The sequence below is a fragment of the Aotus nancymaae genome, unplaced genomic scaffold (assembly GCF_030222135.1).
Source record: "Aotus nancymaae isolate 86718 unplaced genomic scaffold, 86718_ANA_hifiasm-v0.15.2.pri h1tg000022l_1, whole genome shotgun sequence".
Classification (NCBI taxonomy): domain Eukaryota; kingdom Metazoa; phylum Chordata; class Mammalia; order Primates; family Aotidae; genus Aotus; species Aotus nancymaae.
In genome coordinates this window covers 22772101-22794471 of record NW_026988435.1, presented here as the reverse complement: position 1 = coordinate 22794471, position 22371 = coordinate 22772101, and the positions used below count along the sequence as shown (strand labels likewise).

Sequence of the window (22371 nt, the reverse complement as noted above, 5' to 3'; positions counted from 1 at the left end):
AATTTACTATGCCAACAAAAGAAAACAAATACGTCACCCCACCAAAATCTGTTTTCCTTCCACCCCTTACCTTCCATTTATCTTTTTAAGAAATTTGGCAGGGAGCTGTGGCTCATGCCTGCAATCCCAGCAGTTTGGGAGGCCAAGGCGGGCAGATCAGGAAATCAAGAGATGGAGACCATCCTGGCCAACATAGTGAAACCCTATCTCTACCAAAAATACAAAAATTAGCCTGGTGTGGTAGCACGCATCTGTAGTCCCAGCTACTTGGGAGCCTGAGGCAGGAGAATCCCTTGAACCCGGGAGCCGGAGGTTGCAGTGAGCTGAGATCCGGCCACTGCACTCCAGCCTGGCGACAGAGAGAGAATCCATCAGAAAGAAAGAAAAGAAAGAAAGAAGGAAGGAAGGAAGGAAGGAAGGAAGGAAAGAAAGAAATTAAAAACAGCCAACAACACCTTAACATATAATCCCAAAGCATGTTATTTCTGCAATGACCAGAGTACCAGTTGTCTAAATATTGAAAAACATGTCCTGCTGTTTCTAACAGAGGCAAGATTGCAGAACAAAAAGAACTAAAGGGGCAAATAACATGAGAGATTCCTTAATCTCTTCAGGCATTAGTTTCTTCATCTATAAATGGGAAGAATATTATCTTTCTGACAAGATTGTTATGAGTAATGAATGATTTCATAAATATAAAAAGCACATAGAACTTACTGATTCCATCTTAATCCTCTCTGCCATGGGCTCCTTTAAGGTTTCATGGAGCTTGCAACCCCAGGTTCAAAGAAACACTGTTTCTACTACAGTGTGGATAGGTGGCTGCAGAAAGCAATAAAGGTTTATATGATGAAACTGATAACAATAATTTAAATCTATCTGGAAAGCATTTCTAACAACCATCCCATAGAAATCAGGACTGATGTTATACCACCACTCTGCTTACTAATGACTCACATGAAAGAAGAGGGTATCTTATTATTTCAGGTTATATTGACCTGCTTGCAGCCTGAATAACAAAAATAAAATTTGAAATTGTCTTAATAAATTAGAAAAAAAGAACATATTGGAAAAAAAGATAAAAGGCAAAAGAATAATTAAGGACAAAGGGCATAGTAGTAAGAATTGAACAAATATAAATAATCTGCACAATTCTAATTTGGAATATTATAGTGTAAGGTATACACTGACAATTTTATAGTTAAAGGGCTGTTAGAAAATAATTATCAATAATGATTTTGAATTTGGTGAATTGACTATTAGATGAATTGATTAATGGGAAAATTGATTCTCAGAGACTTAGCCAGCTTCTCATTGTCACGTGAAAGTTGCCAAACAGATATTTCTTGAAGGAATGGTGAATACAGGTATTATGTTTGACCTTAAGTTTAGCTCTGAGATTCCTAGAATGATACATTATGATTAAAATGAACAGAATCCATTATCTACCCACTCCTTTTCTGGACATTCAACTAAAAGTATAGAAACTTGAAAAACAATAAGAAATTATGTCTTTTTTTTTTTTTTGAGACGGTCTCTGTCACCCAGGTTGTAGTGCAATGGTGCAATCTTGGCTTACTGCAATATCCACCTCCTGGCCTCAAGCAATCAAGCAATCCACCCACCTTAGCCCCCTCAAGCAGCTAGGACTACACACATGAGCCACCATGCCTGGCTAATTTTAGGATTTGGGGTAGAGATGGGGTTTCACAGAAATCGTGTCTTTTAATCCATTAATGTTATAGTTTTGTCACATTAACAAAGTCTATCTCTCACAGAAACTTCAGGTGATAAAATGCAGCATATAGTCTGTGTGAAAATATAACTCATATTAAGTTTTATTATTCAAAATTATTTTAGAATCTATACTGAACTTTCATAGTCAAAATACTTGTTGGTTTGTTGCTTTGGGTTCTAATAAGGACCATATATTTTGAGGGCCCTTATGGCCCTTGTATTTATTCATGACTGACAATAATGTGATATAAGTATCATAAATTCTTGGATGTTGTAGAGTGGGCATGGGTGGGGAGACATGAGTGCGGGCATAGAAGGTCTTATTGAGGAAAGCACATTTAAGATGACAGCAGTCCTTGAAGGATAGGGAGTCTTCTAGTAAATAGTACAGAAGGAATACTACTGGCAGAATACTGGTAAGAAACATTGAATTCAAAGCCTTGAGGTCAAGAAAGAGTGGGTTTGAGGAACTGAAAAATGACTAGTGTACCAAGGAAAGAAAATAACATGGAATGATGTAGAAAAATAGGCAGGAATCAACCATTGCAAGGCCTTATAAAACATTTTAAAGTGGTTAGAATTTTTCTTTTTTAAAAATTTTGTTTTATGTTCAGGGATACATGTGCAGCTTTGTTATACAGGAAATTTGTGTCACAGGGATTTGATGTATAGATTATTTTGTCACCCAGGTAATAAATAAATATAGTACTCAATAAGTAGCTTTTCAATCCTTTCTCCCACCCTTCACTCTCAAGTACACATGTGTCCATATGTACTCAAATGTTTGGCTCCCACTTGTAAGTGAGAACAATGCATTACTAGGTTTTCCTTTCCTATATTAGTTTGCTTAAGACAATGGCCTCTAGCTTCCTCCATGTTGCTGAAAAGGATGTAATCTCATTCTCATTTATGGTTGTTTAGTAGTATTCCATGGTGTGTATGTAAAACATTTGCTTTATCCAGTCTATCATTGATGAGCATTTAGGTTGATTCCATGTCTTTGCTATCCTGAGTAGTGCTGCCGTGAACATACACGTGCATGTGTCCTTATAGTAGAACAATTTCTATTCCTTTGGGTACATACCCAATAATGGGATTGCTGGGTAGAATGGTAATATCGTTTTAAGTTCTTTGAGAAATCTCCAGACTGCTTTCCACAATGGCTGAACTATAATAGTTTACATTCCCACCAGCAATGTTTAAGTGTTCCCTGTTCTCCACAACCTTGGAGTTGTTATTTTGTTAAAATCTGTTATTTTTTGACTTTTTAATAATAACCATTCTGACTGGTGTGAGATGGTATCTCACTGTGGTTTTGATTTGCGTGTTTTTTAGTGATTAGTGATGTTGAGCATTTTTTCATATACTTTTTGTCCATGTGTATGTTTTCTTTTAAAAGGTCTGTTCATGTCAATTGCTCACTTTTTTTTTTTTTTTTTTTTTTTTTTGAGACGGAGTTTCGCTCTCGTTACCCAGGCTGGAGTGCAATGGCGCGATCTCGGCTCACCGCAACCTCCGCCTCCTGGGTTCAGGCAATTCTCCTGCCTCAGCCTCCTGAATTGCTCACTTTTTAATGGGGTTGTTTTTCATTTGTTAATTTAAGTTCTTTATAAATTCTGGATATTAGACCTTTGTTTCTTTCCTTCTTTCTTTACTTACTTACTTGAGACAGAGTCTTGCTCTGTTGCCCAGGCTGAGTACACTGGCACAATCTTGGCTCACTGAAACCTCTGCCTCCTGGGTACAAGCAATTCTCGTGCCTCAGCCACCCAAGTAGCTGGGATCACAGGCATGCAGCACCACACCTGGCTAATTTTTATATTTTTAGTAGGGATGGGGTTTTGGCACATTAGCCAGGCTGGTCTTGAATTTCTGGCCTCAAGTGATCTGCCCTCCTCAGCCTCCCAAAGTGCTGGGATTACAGGCTTCGGCTGCACGTCTAGCCTAGACCTTTACTGGAGGCATGGTTTGCAAATATTTTCTGCCATTCTGTAGGTTGTCTATTCTATGCAAAAAAAACTGGAAAACCCAGAAGAAATGGGTAAATTCCTGAAAACATACAACCCTTCAAGATTGAACCAGAAAAAAAATCGAATCTCTGAATTGGTCAATAACAAATTCAAAAATTGAATCAGTAATAAAAAGCCTACCTTCAGAAAATGCCTGGGACCAGACAGATTCACAGCTGAATTCTACCAGACATATAAAGATGAGCTAGTTCCATTCCTAGTGAAAAGATTCCAAAAAATTGAGAAGGTGGGACTCCTCCCTAATTCATTCTATGAGGCCAGCATCATCCTGATACACAAACCTGGCAGAGGCACAACAAAAAAATGAAATTTCAGGCCAATATCTTTGACAAAGGCACATGCAAAAATCCTCAATAAAATACTAGCGAGCCAAATCCAGCAGCACACGAAAAAGCTAATCTATCATGATCAAGTAGATTTTAACCCTAAGATACAAGGTTTGTTTAATATACACAAAGCAATAAATAAATCCATCACATAAACAGAAATAAAAATAAAAACACATGATCATGTCAATAGATGCAAAAAAGGCTGTTCATAAAATTTAAAGTCCTTTCACATTAAAAACCTTCAACAAAGTAGATATTAAAGGAACATACCATAAAATTATAAGAGCCATCTATGACAAACTGACAGCCAACATCATGCTGAAGAGACAAAAGATGGAATCATTTTTCTTGAGAACTGGAACAAGACAAGGATGCTGATTCTCAGTATTCCTATTCAACATAGTACTGGAAGTTCTACCCAGATCAATCAGGCAAGAAAAGGGAATAAAAGACATCCAAACAGGAAGAGAGAAAGTCAAATCACCTCTGTTTTCAGACTGTAAGATTCTATGCCATGAAAACCCCACAGTCTTGGCCCAAAAGCTCCTAGATCTGATAAACAACTTCAGCAAAGTTTTAGGATACAAAATCCATGTATGAAAATCAATAGGATTCCTATACACCAACAACGTCCAAACTGAAAGCCAAATCAATAACACAGTCCCATTCACAATAGCCACAAAAAGAAAAAAATACCTAGGAATACAGCTAACTGGAGAGATGAAAGAGCTCTACAAGGAGAACGACAAAATACTGCTCAAAGAAATCAGAGATGACACAAATAGAAAAACATTTTATGTTCATGAAAAGGAGGAATCATTATTGTTACAATGGCCATACTGCTCACAGCAATTTACAGATTCAATGCTCTTCCTATCAAACAACCAATGACAATATTTACTGAATTAGAAAAAAACTATTTTAAAATTTGTATGAAACTAAAAGAGAGCCCAAATAGCAAAAGCAATCCTAAGCAGAAAGACTAAAGTTAGAAGCACCATATTGCCTGACTTCAAACTATACTACAATGCTACAGTAACCAAAACATCATGGTACCAGTACAAAACCAGACATATAGACAAATGGAACAGAGTTGATACCAGAAATAAAGCTACACATCTACAACCATCTGATCTTTGACAAAGTTTAAAAAAAAAAAAAAAAGCATGTTTTCCTGTCACCTATTCAATAAAGAGGGAATCCTTTCCCTTTTCAATAAATGATGCCAGGATAACTGACTGGCCATATGCTGAAGATTGAAAATGGACCACTTTCTTACACCATATACAAAAGTCAGCTCAAGATAAATCTAAGACTTAAATATGAAACCTGAAACTATAAAAACCCTGGAAGACAACCTAGGAAATACTATTCTGGACACAGGACCTGGCAAAGATACCATGATGAAGATGCCAAAAGCAATTACAACAAAAAACAAAAATTGACAAATGGGACCTGATTAAAGAGCTTCTGCACAGCAAAAGTGGCTATCAACAGATTATTTTCTTAAGCACAATGGAAAGCCTAGGTTTGGGGTGTATGCACCTCTTTGAAATTTTTTCTTTAGTTTATACTTTTATTTGAATGACCTTATTGTTGTTTTTAGGAGCTGGGTATAGATTTTTCAGAATAATAACTTCGGTAACTTATTAACATATATTACACCTAAACTAACAACATAAAGTAAATGTCACTGGTCTTTCTAAATGCAACTTCAAATACCTATACTGAACAATTAATACAAAGATTATATATATATTATTTTATATATATATTAATAAATATATATATTATATTTATATATCATATATAAATATATATAAAGGAAAGTTTGACTGCCTCAGAATTAATGTCTCTTTTTTATAAAATTGTTTGACATTTAGCAATCCCTATTTTCCTGACATAGTTCATTTTCCACATCTATTGATTCATTAATGAGTCTTTTGTCAGTGATTAAAGATGTTTTGTTTTGCAAGGAATTATCCTTTTGATGTATCTTTTACTAAAATAATTTTCAAATTATACTATGTAATATAAAATAACCCAAATTTCAATATTTTAAAAGCAATTTTAAAGACAACTTTATCAAAAAGTATTTTTTGTTTATTTTCTTTTTCAATAGTTCAAAAACATTGGTTATTTGAATAAAACTGTATTTAAACTAAAAATTCTAAAAATCGGAGAGGCATTTAATATCCAACACATTTGATTCCCCACTAACCAGGTTATTTATTATCAATGCTATTTTGGTTCATCATATCTGTGGTGTTGTTTTGCAAAACATTACTTAGTTTCCAAAGACTTCATGTTGAATTCAAAATCCCCATTGTAAGGCAAAGAGAATGAGAAATGAAAATAGAAACAAGAAGCATCCCTTGCTAGAGGAATCTCGCTCTGGCACAGAGGAGCGGATAAGCCACTGTCATTTTTTACTACATTAATTTAACCTGGATTTTCTCTTAATCTACCCTACATATATTTCTCCAATACATACATTAACCTGATATCTACATGCCTTGTGGGGAACAAGAAGGGAAGAGGAAGAGTGAGAAGGAAAAGATAGTAAAAATAAAAAGAATAGTGCTACTAATTCCTAAGTATTGCCTTGTCCATGTTCGGGGTTTTTGGGTTTTTGTTGTTGTTATTGTTGTTGTTATTTGGGTTTTGTTGTTGTTGTTGTTTTTCTGAAAGATACTAACCTAACAAGGCAACTTAGTAAGAAGTCTGTGGATTTCTTAGAACAGAATTTTTAGAAAATGCATAGTAATGATGTCTCAACCTTATAGATAAGTGTCAATAATGCCATTGGGCAGATATGTCTCAGTCTAAGTAGAGTAATATTCTAGAAAAAACCTTCTCTTTAGTTAATGCATTACTCCATACATCATTCATGAAATGAATGGTTGCACCCCAAACACCTTCTTTATTATAGTAAGTGTTGAGGTTTGGCAGAATTAAAGATATAATACTCCTTTCTTCGCCTGTCAATTTTGGAACAAATTGAGAAATAAGATGGCAAAGACAGACAGATAAAAATTGAAATAATGGCTTTATTATTGTAAGCTGATTAAGAAACGTAAATAGAGTTCTGTGGTCAAAGAGTTTACTACCTTCCCTGCCCCCAAACTACCACCACCCACCTCCCCAGCACACACACTGTATCCTTCAGGAAGTCCATCAGAGAAAATTTTGATACCAATAGATGCACTTATCCAACACTGGTCACTAATGCTGGCCCAGGACAATGTGAAAAAGAAAAGAGAGTGAATACCCAGGATCCAATAGAGAAGTTGGACCCAGATGTCACATGTCAATCAGGAAACACTTCTTCTCACAGTTTGGAATGAGTAATGGGTGGGAAAGAGGCCAGAAGTGTTACTCTACCAGATGTCCTTCTACATTAAAACATTAAGCAAATAGAAAGATGGTTCACCCATTTAGTAAGATTACTATCTGAGGCCCAAAGAGTAGAGCCCAATGATTATCCATATGTTAAAATATAAAGAAGCCTTAAAGTCATATCTGCCTTTAGGACATTGAAGCTCATAATCTAGATTTAATATACCTCAAATTACTCTTTCAGGTATTATACTATATGCTGTTGTTTAAACTACCACACTGTATCTCAAGATTCAGAAAGAAGAGAGGGCAAGCCACTTTTGTACTTATTCCAAACTGCTCACAAAACAATTGCTTTCTTTAAATAGCTAACTTTTACCTCCTTATAAAAATGGTATACACTGTCATTAACACAAAAAAATATGACTTTCTCAAAAGATATAACCCAATATTCATTTCCTAATGAAAACCTGATTCAGCATTTAGGCTGTAAAGCCACTAGTTCTGGTAGCTGCTTACAAATTTGTTTCATGTAACATTTTTACAAATTTATTTCATATAACATTTTTATATAGATACTGGTTATTTCAAATGGCATTCATAATACAATGTTAGTGTTTATTTTCCTCCATATCTTACATCTTTCTTTCTCTTTTCCTCTATATATTTATTCTCTCCTTGTGTCAAAACATAAATTATAAAATTTAAGATATCAATATAAGTAATTTCTCTATGAACATAAAATGCTCTATGGCTATAATTTGTGCAACAGAATGAACTATTTTGGCTTTTGATCATTAAGAAACTCACCAATGAATATTCGGGATAAAGTGAATATGAAAAGAAAATTACCCAAGACTTTGCCATTTGAAGCAACTTATTTATGCTCTCAAGTCATAAGTCAGAAGAATTCAGGTGAGCAACAGCTTCATTTAGTCATGTTGAGTAAAATGATAAATTGATATTCTTAAAAGGAATAACTTAAGCAGTTACCCCAGGTGTCCACATTCCATATATAATTTTCTTAAAAGTTACAAGAAAACCATATATGGCTCCTAGCAAACCCCTAACTCTGTTGCATAAAGAAATTCTTATTCCCAAGGGCCCTCTGATTTATACAGTTAAAAGACATTCAGTAATACAACCACTGAGTTCTGAAATGGCATATGTTCCAAGTACAGGGGAATCAACAGTAAGAGTAAAATAAAGATTATTCCATCCAACTAAGAGAAATACCCTGCATGGTGAGAAATTCCAAATGAACTCTGCATTGATCCCATTGGTTACCATTTGGTAAATGTTTGTCAGGTGTCCACCATGTGTTTGTCACTGCGCTAGACACTAGGGAGAGGGAAGGAGAATTCAAAGACTAACAAGATATGAATTTTCCTTCATCAGGTTTGTACTTTCTTTGGCGAAAGAAAAGTACAACTGTTTCTGAAACAAAAAGAAACAATTAGGGCAGAATCAAATTAAAAGGAGGAAATAAGGTAAAATAATTTTTATTTATCAGAGGCTGAGAAATTTATTTGAATAGAGACCAACTACAAACAAGCACATCAGTTACAGCCACTTCCATGCAAAAGATGAAGAAACCAGGTGCCAAGAAAATACAATGTGCTGTATATCTGAGTTTTATACGAAGCCATTCAAGGTGCAGACGGAAAATAGTAAATAATTGGAAAAAGACATACAAATAACACCAAACAAAGCATGACCTGAAACACGGGTAAGTCCCTGGCTTTTAGTAATAGGAACTGACAGGACAAAACTATGGAAAGGTTCCTGATAGTTGGCATGACCATGGAGAAGGAGGCTCTAACATTCATTCTCTCCCACCCAAGGCACATAATTGCCAAAGCTTGAAAGAAAATGTGCAGGTTCTCAACAGACCTAAGCCTAAGGATGAAGGAATTTAGCAATGAATGCTGCTTAATATTACCACTGTAGCATTTGGAGACTTTCAGCAAAACTTCTGCAATGATGCAGGATAAACATTGTTTTAATAGAGACCATTGTTCCACTCACAGGTTTTGAAGGGACCGAGATTGAACTACACGGTTAAGTGACCATCCAATGTACCAAACAACAAAGCAGGCATTGGTCCTGACATGATTCTGCCCTTTAAGGAAAGGGATATTGTTGGGCACATAGCAGATATGCAACAAACATTTCATGAATCTGTTGATTGATTAGTTGATTGACCCTGAACCAACAGAAATATGTCAGAGGCTGCTTCGAAAAAGACTCTAGTTACAGAAAGTATGTACACTCTCCTTGCACCTTTTTGCACCCCTTTCCTCAAATCTCAATCACGTATCTCCTGTTGAAAGAAGATGTACATTGCCAAGTAGCAAGCAGTAAAGACATTTTGAGGTAACATGTTACTACATAGGAGGCATTTTGAAGACCACAGTGGAACCTACTGGACTCATTCAATTCAGGAAATCTTAGAGCTTGAGGTAAATCTAGAGTCCCTATTTGCATAAGAAAAAAACAAGCTCTTAGGAAGGAACTGAAAATAAAAACACTCTGAAGCTAGAATTAAGATTTGTCACCAAAAAAAGAGGATATCATAGGGATGCCAGAAAGAAAAAGAATGTATTTTTATGCACAAAAAAAGTAAAAGGACATGATTCTCATTTAGATGATAGATTTGTAGTCACAGAAAAAAGACTCGTTTGTATCATTAACAAGTGCACCATACTAGTAGTGTCCAAGTCCAATTTTTTGGCATAAATACCTCAATAATTAGAGAAATAAAAGTATGATTAAAATAAAATACAATTATCTGATGGTCATAAAGAAGCTCAGTGGGGCCAGGTGCAGTGGCTCATGCCTGTAATCCCAGCACTTTGGGAGGCCAAGGTGGGCAGATCACTAGAGGTCAGGAGTTCAAGACCAGCCTTTCCAACACGGTGAAAATCCATCTCTACTGAAAATACAAAAGTTAGCCAGGCATGGTGGCAGATGCCTGTAATCCCAGCTACTCAGGAGACTGAGGCATGAGAATCGCTCAAACCTGGGAAGCAGAGTTTGCAGACAGCCAAGATTGCGCCACTGCACTCCAACCTGAGCAACAGAGCAAGAATCTGTCTTGAAGAAAAAGAAGAAGAGGAAGAGGAAGAAGGAAGAAGGAAGAAGAAGAAGAAGAAGAAGAAGAAGAAGAAGAAGAAGAAGAAGAAGAAGAAGAAAGAAGAAAGAAGAAAGAAGAAGAAGAAGAAGAAGAAGAAGAAGAAGAAGAAGAAGAAGAAGAAGCAGCAGCAGCAGCAGCAGCAGCAGCAGCAGCAGCAGAAGCAGCAGCAGCAGAAGCAGAAGCAGAAGCAGCAGCAGCAGCAGCAGCAGAAGCAGCAGCAGCAGCAGCAGCTCAGAGGAAAATAAATCATATTACTCTTGAAAGCAAAGATTTCATTAGGACTTTCTGTATCACCAGACACTGGAGCAAATGGAAATTAGTAGTAACTAGAGGCCCAGGCAAGTCATTCAAGGGAATTACTAAAAAGGAGACTAGTATCCAAGAATCACCCTACTTTAAGCCCTTTTCTCCTCCCAATGAAGTTAATGACCCCAACTCTATAAAATGTGATGGGAAAATCATGGAAGACAATTCTGTAGTTGTAGATACATGAAAACAACTGAGCAAAGCAACAAGTGCCGAGCCTTACACCCTGCCTTGTACTTCTTGATTATATTCTGTGCTTTTAGTATGTTTTCCTGTACTTAAGGTGACTTGAGAAATAACAATTAGACAAGTGAGGACTCAATCCATTTCCATCTAGGTGGGTCAACTGAAAAACCTGCTTAAACTCTAAAAAAAATTGCAAGGCAAACAATTTTTCTTTCTTCCTGTCTTTCACAACCCATTTCTTCTATGCCCCTTCAATTTCTGTTTTCTTAGTAATACCTACTACAGCCCAAATTTAGAACTGTGTTTTAACTGATCGTTAAACCAGGAATTATTTGTCTGGGAAATAATCCGCAACCTGTTAGAAACAAAAAACTGTTTTGTCTAAACTGGGTTTACAACTACCAGAACTAAGCAAAATCTTCATTGGGATTCCCCGGATTTAATTCAGAATTAAGCTCTTGAGTTCGAATCCTAAGTATATTGTCTGATATAATGAATGCCATCTCTCCATCATTTCTTAACAAATCTGAGCCTGGCAGATGCCTCTGCATATGCAGAGGTAGATTCCATTAGACACACAATATTAAAATATTTAAGAAATTATATTTCAATAGTGATGTATATAATAGGAATTTCCATGTTGCATCATAACCACAATACATCCAGCTGTTTTCTATTGCCAAAACAAGTCTCCAGTTAAAAAAAAAAAATTAGCTTCTCTAAAAAATTAGGCATGTATAGCTCTGTCATTCAATAGAATAATAAAGTAATTTTAAATTTGAGATATCTTGATCATGTAACTCAATTTATTTTTTCTTTTTGTAGCAAGGTGACATTGGGTCATCCATGCATTCATTCTTTTTTTTTTTTTTTTTTGAGACGGAGTTTCGCTCTTGATACCCAGGCTGGAGCGCAATGGCGCGATCTCGGCTCACCGCAATCTCCGCCTCCTGGGTTCAGGCAATTCTCCTGCCTCAGCCTCCTGAGTAGCTGGGATTACAGGCACGCGCCACCGTGCCCAGCTAATTTTTTGTATTAGTAGAGACGGGGTTTCACCATGTTGACCAGGATGGTCTCGATCTCTTGACCTCGTGATCCACCCGCCTCGGCCTCCCAAAGTGCTGGGATTACAGGCTTGAGCCACCGCGCCCGGCCCATGCATTCATTCTTTTTCTCCTTTACTAACTTCTATTGTGTTAGTAAACAGACCACTATTAATACATGCTGTGAGATACCACTGTGAATGAAATGTAGAGCCTGTGCTCAAGAAACTCACAGTCTAGCAGAAGAAAGTGACATGAAATAATCTATAAGCCGAGAATTAAAACAAATGCTTTATAAAAATATAATCAGGTGCTACAGAAGCCCATGGGAAGTAGCAATTTATTGTAATGGAGCAGGGAGTGACAGAGGTGGCATTTCAAAGTTGAATACTCCATCAATAAAAATTAAAACAAGAAGAAGAAGGTGGAGGAGGATGGAAGGAAGGAAGCAAAAAACAATGCACTAACAGTGAAATAGAAAAATGTGACTGGACTATCTATTGTGAAAAGATGAGATACAGGTAAGACCAAACAGGTTCCAGCATATGGCGAATTCTGAATTTATAACTAATGAGCTTGAATTTTTTTCAACACACCACTGGAAGACTTTAGAAGCTTATAATGTAGAAAATGATAAGATTCCCCATTCTAAGTTTTAGGAAGAAACCTATTAAGACTGGAGACCAGATGTGTATATTTGAGGAGGTAGGGAGGGTTAAGTATAGTTATTGCTAAATTAGGATGATAACAATGAAAATGAAAAATAAATGGTTTAAGAGATTATCAAGTAGATGAACTTTCCAGATGAAATTAAAATGTAAATTTAATTATTTTATGAATAGTCTTTTCTGAAGTATGTCAAGTCCAAATGAAGCAGAAATTTCCAAACTGTTATTTACTGATTGTTTCCAGATGTTCTTGGCTTCTAGTTTATTTGTCTACATGTAACATGAAAGTGCTGAACAGGATGTAGGGAAACCAGCAGTTGCTGCCCTAATGTATCTGTGGCACCATGGCACATATTAAAAATGGCTATTGGCAGCTATCTGGTTAACTTGATCAAAATAGATCAAGCAAACCAGAAATAAATCAACCAAACCAAAAGTAATCTAAGACATCCAGATGGACAGTCAACACTGATTATGTTAGATCACAAAGTAAAGTGAGAATTTGGCAATGTTTATGGACACTCAGGAGACCAGGAATCATTAAACCAGGAATTATTTATCTGGAAAATAATCCTTAACCTGTTAGAAACAAAAGAATTCAAAACAAACCTTTCTAAAACAAATACTGAAATAAATATACTGGAACCAATTCTTAAGTAAAAGGCAACACTCACAAATATACATATCCTCTTACTCTGAAAAAGAAAAGTATTTTACAGCATAGCCACAGTAACCTCCACTGAAGTCTCTGCCAAATTAAATTGTTGGCTTCTCTATGTTTTAAACTTAAATAAATTCTCCTTGGTTTGGCATTTTCATGTTTGGTGCGCGCGCACGTGTGTCTGTGTGTGTGTGTGTGTGTTTGTTTCTGTCTATGTATTGAATTTATTCTATGAATCTTTTCTGTACTTTTAATTTCCTTTTATTCTGCTTACATAAGTTTTATGGCTTTTTGTGGGTCATTCACATGCAAAATACGAAACACATGTATTGATCATTAAATAAGATGGATTTGACACATAGACAATTTTTTTATTTCATTTCAGCTTCAAAGGTAGCTTTTCTTTCTTGAAGAAGTTTCAAAGAATGAATGTTATGTTAATTTGTATAATCTCTGATTTAACAAGTCTCTTGATTAAATACTTTCACAGTCAAAGACAAATAATAGGGTATGATTATGTACTCTAAATACATTTTCCCATAACTGTGTATATTTGTGATTTTTTGGCAAGTTGTTTCTATTGAAGGAAGAATAAAAGCCATTAACAGATTAAATACAAAGTGATTTCATTTTAGCCAAATCCCTTTATTTTTCTTGTGCTTTTCTGTGAGCATTAATGCAAGGGTCATAAATGGGAAAAATGATACCAAGGATATAAGAGAGACAGAGGAGAATGATGGCACGCCTTCAGCTGGATAATAGAGAGAAGCTTTAAAAAGATACAGAAACCAATGGCACAGAGAAAAAGAGGTCATTTTCTTGTCAGAAAGATCATGATTATTGACATGGTTAGGCTATGTCCCCATCCGAATCTCATCTTGAATTGTAGTACTCATAATCCGTACATGTTATGGGAGGGACCCAGTGGGAGGTAATTTAATCATGGGCATAGTTACCCTCATGCATTTTCCCAATTTAATATTTTATTCATGATAGTGAATAAGTCTCATGAGAACTGATGGTTTAATGAATGGCAGTTCCCCTGCACACACTATCTTGCCTAGCACCATGTAAGACATGACTTTGCCCCTTCTTCAACTTCAGCCATGATTGTGAGGCCTCCCCAGACATGTGGAACTATGAGTCTGTTAAATGTTCTTTTCTTTATAAATTACCCAGTCTCGGGTATTTCTTCATAGCAGTATGAAAATGGACTAATACAACTATGATGGTGCCATTTTCTGGCATCATTTTCCCAATCTAACATTTTTCTATGTAATTACCAGGAAATCAGAAGGGATTTAACTAATTCAATTTTGGGACATGATCTGTGAAGTGAACACCCATGGATGCCTAGAATGGAATCTCTGGTGTATCCAACTGGAATAAAAGACTGAACAAAGAAAACTCTTTTCACAGTCGACCTTTTGGGAATTACTTGACTACCTTTCCATGAAGGAAGTTATTACCTGTTAACAACAGTTCTCACTAGATGTATTAACCACTCACTATATTGGTGACAATGTAATTTATTTTCTCAAAGCTTTTTATATTTTAGGAAAAAGAATATCACTTAATCAGCTAGCTGGCTTCCCACCAGTTTTTCTAACAGTATCTTTTTAATGGTCACATCTGGTAATAAAATAACTCCTTGTTCCCAGGTATAGATATTATGTGTAATTACTCACAGATGGCCAGGGAGCCACCCGACCCCAGACAGCACAGACACATCCTCAGGGTCAGCTTGTCCATCTGTATCAGACTCCTGGAAGAGAACTCAAGAGAATCCATGTTTCAGAATCACTGCCTAAATCTACCTTCAGCTCATGATAAAACTGCCTTTCAGACCAACAATGTGTATACATTAAAACCTGACCTCTCATCTAGCACAATGAAATAGCATTGATTACACACCCTCAATGCTTCATGTTAGAAAATGGTTCAATTTATCAGGGAAAAATAATAAGCTATTTAGCTATTTATATGCTTCAAAATGCAACAACCAGAGCTTTTAGGATAAGTTTAGGTTACATCTTTAGGAGGATAAATGGTCTTAATTCCATTGGTTTGAGAAAAGTATAAAGAAATGCAAGTATTCTTGCTTTCCCAAACTCTTGAAAATAGGTCTCTAAACATTTAGCCACTGACCTCTGGTGTAATCCAGCATCATATTTGGAAGAGCTTGAATTTTACTGGTGTAGTTTGATCTACCTAGGACCAGGAAAATTCTTAGAAACTTCTGTTCATGGAATAGAATTTGTCTTGCTTCCAATTCTTTCTAATATCTCAAGCCCTTTTGATGTGGTCACATTAAAGACTGAAGAAGAAACAATGAAAACCTTAGGGGAGCAAATACTAGACCCTTTCTTCTCCAAATAAGTCCATTCACTATTGTGCATTCTTTTTGTGAGCTTGTTTGTACTGAGCATTTATCACCCAAAGCTTGTTCATATTTGAGAGCCACTTTGTTACCATATATTAGTCTTTCTTTAACAAAAATCATATTAGCAATTTAATCTCATCTCAAAGACATCTTTTAAAGGTTTTGTTAAAGGATTTGTTTGCAGCCTGCTCACTGGAGGTGGCTCTTGAGTATTAACAATCACCATTCAGGAACTGTGAGTCAGTAAATCACACTTCTCTCTGCTCAGAAGCAAGTGTAAGCATCAGCTGGGGACAGGTAAGTTAAATGATATCCTTCCCCTAGCCACTGCTTCACTTACTGATCTTGTTTGAATATTTGCCCACAACATTTTCCCTGGATGCCTCTGAAAAGATTTTAAATAATGAAGCTTTTCTTTGAGCCATCTGGCAGCTTCTTGGAAAGCAGCAGTGCAAGATGTCCCTACTCAGAGAGATTAATTAGATTCCCAGAGGAACCTTTCAAAACTGATCATTTACAACAAGATGCTCACTGCGGGCCAAACTTGCTTTTAGGTAGCACTAGCTGAACTGATATGCTTATGGGAAATTGACACTTCAGTGGTCATGAGCCTAATTCTCAGGCATAAAGAAGGGGTAAGGGAACAGGCTACAATAACACTGAAGTCTTATGTATAGGAAGAGAGGCAAAACAATGTCCCCCAAAGAAGATGAACATCCAGATACAGTGTACTATTCAGTCAATAAACATTTATAGAACACCTACTATGTAGCAGATACTATTAGGCACCAGGAATATGGGGGATGAAAAAGGCACAGTCTTTGTATGTCTAAGAAAGTAGAGAGACCAAGAAGCAAATATAATATAGTTGAGTTTGAACGTTATTGAAATAATAAAGAAACTAAAACATAAAAAAAGATGAAGACCTGAACTAACCCCAGTGAGAAGTAAACACAGCAGAGAGTACAAACTTGAGAAATAAAAACAATTATTATTTTCTGAAGACTAATTGAATACGGGAGAAAAGCTTTCAGGTTTGGGGAACTGAATAGGGAATTGAGTAGAAATGTTGATCAAGAGACTCCTGGAGAAGAGAGAATGACTGGGGAGCCATCAATGTGTAGTGATGGGTTAAAATCATGGAAACGGATAATAGTCCATTATGCTGTAAGAGAAGGAAAAGACCAAGAACAGATGGTGAAAAACACCAAATCTGAGGAGATAACAGAATAAGAGAATCTGGTGAAGGAGACAAGAATAACAGTTGGTGAGCAAAGAGACCAAAACACAGTGGCTTCTGGGATGCCAAGAAAAGTTTCAAAACAAGGAGTAGTCAATTGTATTAAATGTCTCCGGAAAGTTAAGACGAGAACTGAAAATATGTTCCTCGGATTTGAAAATTAGGGACATGTATTGAACTTGGCAGGGTGCTCAACAGAGCCTTGGAAGCAGCATTGCATGCTAGGCATATTGTGTTTGAGGAGCCATTTAATCTATCTTCTAACATACCCTTAACTGAAGGACTTAATAAATCATATTGGCTGAGACTAGAATATTTATTTAATGATTATTCTCAACTTTTACACAAGAAAATTCAGGCCAGCTATAAGAGATGGAGATTCTGTCAACTTGCCCAAAATATTTTGAATCCAATAAGCTTGGATACCAGTAGTGCTCCTGGTGTGCAGGGTCTTCAGAAGACCCTGTTTCTAGGCATTAACCCCTCATTTGCTCTATCATGGAGAAGACTAGGGTATCCCTGAGCCGACTTTAAGAGCAAATACATACATTATACCCAGCTACATCATCCAACACAGGACGGGCTTCTCTGTCAACTCTTCATCTCATAATCATCTGCTCTTCTATCACTCCCTCACTGTTCACCAACGCCCATATCAGTACTGATACCACTGAAGTTTTAGATAATATTTCACAGCACAGCAACTAATACCTTCTAAAGGGCAATAATTACATTTTAATTTCCTGAAAACTATAAATATGATTATACTGAGTATATTTGTTACAACACTGAATCACTTTTTAAATTTAAACTAACATTTTAAAGTAGCATCCAAACTGTCCTAAGTATGGAAATACAGGAAAATCATTTTCTCTTTTTCATGATAAGACCTACTTTCTCTAAACTACAAATATAAATGCCAACTGACTCAGTCTGCGAACTTTTGGAAAGTAAAAAAGAAAAATAAGATTAATTTCCTAGAGGCAAGCCAAATATATTCTTTATAACAATAGTTGTTTTTCTTACTTGTAATAAATGTTACAGCCTATGAGCACTCTCTGCCCATTTCTTTTTTTATTATTTACTTCATATTTATTTGGAAAATGAGAATTTTCTCAAGTTAATATCGATGATCAGAATCCATGATTTTTATCAAAATTCAGAGTATAGAATTTCTGGATCTTTTCTGAATCCCAAATGGCTTGTTAATTTAGAAAAGACAGTTCCTTAAACTATATCCTCACAATATCAAACTACATACTCAAAACAGACATTGAGAAATACTAAGGAAATTAAAACAAAAACTTAGGGAACAGAGTAAACTTGATTGGGAAGCCTCAGAGACATTAGGGATGAGTTTATTACTGTGCTATTTTTATTTCATGACCTGGCCTTGATTACTTCAGATTCAATAAGTTTAGAATACCTGACACCCATAATGAAGCTGGGGGAAGAAATATTTTGTAGCATATAATTCATCTCAGTGGCCACTTTTTGTGAACTATGTACCTTCCTCCTGCTTTTGAAAAAATCTCCCTTTTTCCTTATTTCCTTTTAGTGGGGGTGATTATATCCTTAACATAGAAGGGCCTTGTGTAGTTTTGTCTTTAGAGGCAAAAAAGAAAGAGCAAGCTGAAGAGTCCTGAGGAGAGAAAAAATATCCATGGGACAGCGTAGTGTCAGCCAGAGCAGACAAAGAAACCAGGCTGAGTCCCCCAATCTTGCAACAAAACACAAGGAATACACTGAGCCACTCTGGACCAAGAGAGGGCCATCAAGTTTGCATTGAAACATCATGTGCATTTCCCTCTATACACAGAATGAATTGAATTCTATTATCAAAGGCTTGTTGTAAAGTAAACCTGCCTTTGTTGTACTGCTCTCTCCTTGTATTTATTTCCAGCAATTTTAGACAAAAATAGCATCTTAGACTCCTGCTTTCTCACTAATTTCCACTGAGAAAATCTTAACTTTGGTTTTACAATCTTCCTTCTTTGTATACCTCTGGCTTCCAACACTGGATGTCTATTCCTACCAAGTGTCTGATGGAAACAGATGAGCATCTAAATTTCTTCTGATACTTCTAAAAGCTGGCTGTACACACGGACATTGAACAAATGCTTTTGAAGATAATGTTATTGGAAGGGGGTTGGGAGAATAACTATGATACCAGGATATATTAACAGTAGTGTCACTTGCCAAGAGCTAGGAAGCAACCTTCAACTTCTTTTTTGGCAATGGCCTGACCCTAATAGAATAGTGTGCCCAGTGTTTGTCTTTGCAGTTTACATGAATATGAAGAAATTTGAGATGGGATACAGAAAGGCAAAAAACATAAAATATAATGAGAAAAATAGAAAGCTATCATTTGGAAAAAGAATAAAGGCACTGAGATCATTTACTCTGGAAAAGAAAAGCTCATGAGGAAATTTAATGAAAAATGTTATAGTGAGTAAAAAAATAAACCAAATTATTCTTCATCTTAACCAAGGAAACAATAAGAGGAAATGTGCTAAAATTAGAAAAAGGGAGGCAGGGCTTGGTTAGGCAGAAGAAAAAACTCTTGGCCTTGATGTTGAAACTGTGGAGTATACTGCCAAAAAAAAAAAGTTGTAAAATTTCTTGGAAACATCAATAACAATCTGTACTAATTGATGAAGACATTTCCCTCTGAAGAAAAAGTTTAAATCAGTATTTTTTGAAGTTCCAGTCCTGAGGCATATTTAGTTTAAAAAAAAAAAAAACCTACCTAAAAGGTAAGGTCAAACAGAAATTCCCAACTCCAAAACACTTTCTTCATAAACAATATTTAGGTCTCCAACACCTCAAGTTTTATCTGATTGGATTTGAGAACACATTTGCACTAAGAGATTATTTTTATTATTTTTACAATGTGGCTTTGTCTCCATTTCTTGCATCATCATCTCTTTTAATATCTTGAACCCTTTAGTGCTTTGTGGTTATTGAACAGAAGATAAAGACATTCTGGCTTATAGAATATGAGCAATACAAATGGACTCTCTCAACTAGATGTATATAGAAGAGGTTAAAAAAAAAAGACCTCCAATTTCTATTACTCATGGTCCCATCACAATGGATTTTTTTCATAACATTGTAACAACTTACCCTGTGTGGTTTCCTAGTGCCTGGTGAACAAAACATGGAGGAGAATAAAGGTAAAGATACGAAGGAAGCAAGAGCAAGATCAGGAAACATGTAAGAAGAGTAAGAAGTTTAAATTCTGTCTTGATGGAGGGAGGGAGCATTAAAACATTTTAAGTAGAAGGGTTACATAATCCAATGTTTATTAAAATCATTCCGAAACTGTGAAGAACAGACTGATGTGAAACTAGATATAAGACATGGTAACAGCTTAAACATGGTGGTGGAAGTCGAGGTGAAGCATTTCAAGTAGACTCCAGAGATATCTAAGAGGCACAGTTGATAAAGCATAATGATAGATTAGAGAGTTGGTGAATAAGAGAGAAAAATCCAAAACAATTATCAACTATCTGATTTAATTCATATGTTGAAACCTAATCCCCAGTGTTTTATATTTGGGGTGAGGACTTTGAGGGGTTAAGGTCATAAGGACAAGCCCTTATGAATGGAATTAGTGCACTCATAAAAGAAACTCCAGATAATTTCCTGGCCCCTTCAGCCATATGAAAACACAGTGAGAAAACAGCTCTCTAAGGTACAGGAAGTGGGCCCGCACCAGACACTGAATATGCTGGTTCCTTGATCTTTGAGTTCTCAGCCTCTAGAATTGTGATAAATCAATTTATGTTGTTTATAAACCATCTAGTCTTTGATATTTTTGTTATGTCAGTCCAAACAGACTAAGAAATTAATATAAAGAAAGATTGGAAGGATGGTATATTAGGTTGTTCTTGCATTGCTATAAAGAAATATCTGAGACTAGGTAATTTGCAAGAAAAGAGGTTTAATTAGCTCACAGTTCTGCAGGCTATAGAGGAAGCATAATGCCAGCATCTGTTTCTGGGCGGCCTCAGGAAGCTTTCAATCATAGCATAAGGTAAAGGTGGAGCAGGCATGTCATTGCAGGAGCAGAAGCATGAGAGAGAGAGTGAGAAGAGAAGAGGTGTCGACACATTTTTAAAAGGCCAGATCTCATGTGAATTCAGAGCAATAATTCACTTATCACCAAGGAGATGACCCAAATCATTCAGGAAGGACCCACCCCTTTGATCCAAACACCTCCCACCAGGCCCCATCTCCAACACTGGGGATTACATCTCAGCATGAGAATTGGATGGGGACAAATATTCAAACTATATTAGCTGGAGATGCTTCTCTTTTGACTCAGTTACTCCTAGCCCACAAGCCGGAAAGAACATATGAAAAGACTCCCTGAAAGTTATATGAACTCCTCAAAATCTTTTTCTTCCAAGATCAAAGGCGTTGAAACACACGAATAGATAGATGGCCTTTAATATATTTCTGAAGTTCTTTCCTTATACATCCTTGTTTAATCCTCAAAACAACCTCATAAATTATTGACAAATAAAGGATTGAAGACATCTAACCATAGAATTAGTAAGTGAGCATGCAAGCCCTGGAATCCAAATCCTCTGACTTGCTTCACAGCACTTTAGGTTTTTATAAAAGTCTATTCCAAAAACACAAGCAATTTTTCCCTAAAGCACGTCATTTCTGAGGGAAAATCAATATTCCCACTACTCTCTTACGTGCAATATCAATCCACTCATTATATGATTTTCAGGTTTATTTGGCAACTCTAAGATAAGCTGTTCTCATGGTTTCTACATTAGTACCCCCGTGGTGACTGTCTAAAGAGTCATTATGCAGAGTTTTAATTGAATATTCCTAGGACTCTCCTGAAGACTAAAGGTAAGTATTTCCAAGAGGGGGGAAAAAATGTAATAAAACAGAAGAGCTTAAAGTCAGGTTGTAAGATTTCAAGAGAAATCAGTAGAATAATAACATAACCCTTACTAAAGAACTAAGTCAGGGTTTTTCTCAGGAAAACTTTTTTTCTGAACAATGAATGGGAAATCAAGAGTAGCCATTTAATCATTCACTTAATGCCACCTGCAATATTGAGATGAATCTCCAGGATAATATTTAATTCCATTACTTCAGTCAGATAATATTTAAGTGAAAAAAGAAATTATAATCATTTTTAAGGTGGCTGAATTTTTATTCAGTTGGTCAACATTGTAAGCTAAAAATTTCTTAGAAAAGAACTGCTCTTTTGCTTTGAACACCTTAATGCTCTCACCAGACACTGAATCTGCCTGTGCCTTGATCTTGGACTTTCCAGCCTCC

General features: G+C 36.1%; 1 protein-coding gene across 6 annotated transcripts in view; it reads right to left on the bottom strand.

The window, feature by feature from the left end:
• Positions 1-22371, bottom strand: part of CHODL (chondrolectin) — a 411269-nt gene that overhangs the window by 269652 nt on the left and 119246 nt on the right. The window contains exon 3 of one of the 6 annotated variants that reach the window (XM_064380053.1): positions 15124-15211. The exons of 4 other annotated variants lie outside the window; for them this stretch is intronic. The gene's annotated coding sequence lies outside the window, so the exon portion shown is untranslated. The remainder of the gene's footprint in view (positions 1-15123; positions 15212-22371) is intronic. One more of the 6 variants, XM_064380055.1, reaches the window with a different exon arrangement.